General features: G+C 35.6%; 1 non-coding gene across 1 annotated transcript; it reads right to left on the minus strand.

The window, feature by feature from the left end:
* Positions 1-274: 274 nt before the first annotated feature.
* Positions 275-382, minus strand: LOC129672635 (U6 spliceosomal RNA). The gene has a single exon (XR_008719524.1). It is a non-coding gene; the product is annotated as a U6 spliceosomal RNA (small nuclear RNA).
* Between the last annotated feature and the right edge of the window lie 1,030 nt (positions 383-1,412).

The raw sequence follows: 1,412 nt of genomic DNA on the forward strand, positions 1-1,412 counted from the left end.
TCGCCATTTTTTAATTGGATTACTTGATTTGTTGCTTTTTTATTTCTTTAGTTCTTTATATATGGTGGATATTAGCCCTCTGTCAGATATAGGGTTTGTGAAGATCCTTTCCCAATCTGTAGGTAGGTAGTCGTTTTGTTCTGACGACAGTGTCCTTTGCTTTACAGAAGCTTTTCAGTTTCATGAGGTCCCATTTATTAATTGTTAATCTTAGAGCCTGTGCTGTTGGTATTCTGTTTAGGAAGTTGTCACCTGTGCCAATGAGTTACAGGCAAAAAATATGGAACGCTTCATGAATTTGTGTGTCATCTTTACGCAGGGGCCATGCTAATCCTCTCTATATCATTCAAATTTTTAGTCTATGTGCTGCTGAAGTGAGCATGAACATCTCTTTTTTTAAAATAGTTTTACCCAGGATAATCTGACTCTTCAGGGACCATTTGGGAAAACTTGACAATGCTAAGGATGCTTTGAAAGAGGCATGGAAAAATCATAGAGTTACTGATGGGCTGGTCAAGCAAGTTTTGCTTTCTCACAATCATTCTTAGGTTACTGTACAATTAGAAGGCTTGTTGGAATCATAAAAAGCCCTAGTTACCTTCAAATAAACTATAATGAGTTTCAGTCTCTTTTCTAGCCTTTGTGTTTATGTGTCTGTGTTGTCATGGGTCTTCCTTTTTCCAAGCTTTCTCCTCTTATTATTTCTCTTCTTATTATAAAGGACAAGATAGTCTGCCATCTGCAGTGATAATTTAATATCTGTCTGAAACATGCTGCCTCTCACTTCCTCTCGTTTTTGTCTGTTTCTTGGGCAACATTAGAGATAAATTCATCCAAAAATTGTTTTGTCATGATATAAACATTTCAGTTATAGTTAACCAAAACAAACAATCAGAAATTTCCCAAACAAGAACAAGTCACTCTAGAGTTGTATGTATTTTTGCGTGCCAAGATAGTAAGTCAGAAAAAAAATTTACCTATTAAGAGAGATAAGCTTATTTGTAGATTAAAAGAAAATTAGAGACAGAATACTTGCCATAAATATACTTAATTTAGTAGATTTTTTTCTAACATATAAAACAAGTTAATTTAGGGGCTTTTTGTTTTTTGGTTTGTTTGTTTACTTGCTTGTTTTTTCAAGACAGAGTTTCTCTGTGTACCTTGGCTATCCTTGACTCACTTTATAGACCTGACTGGCTTCAAACTCACGGTGATCTGCCTGCCTCTGCCTCCCTGAGTGCTAGATTACAGGCATGCACTACTGTGCCTGGCTGCAGAGGCTAATTTTAAATTATATTGGCTAAGAAATTCCTTCTTATTTATTTACTTATTGATTGATTGATTTTGGTTTTTTGAAACAGGGTTTCTCTGTGTAGCCTTGGCTATCCTGGACTCTTTTTGTAGACCAGGCT

Source organism: Psammomys obesus, unplaced genomic scaffold, assembly GCF_907164565.1.
Source record: "Psammomys obesus unplaced genomic scaffold, mPsaObe1.curated_primary_1811, whole genome shotgun sequence".
NCBI classification, from domain to species: Eukaryota; Metazoa; Chordata; class Mammalia; order Rodentia; family Muridae; genus Psammomys; species Psammomys obesus.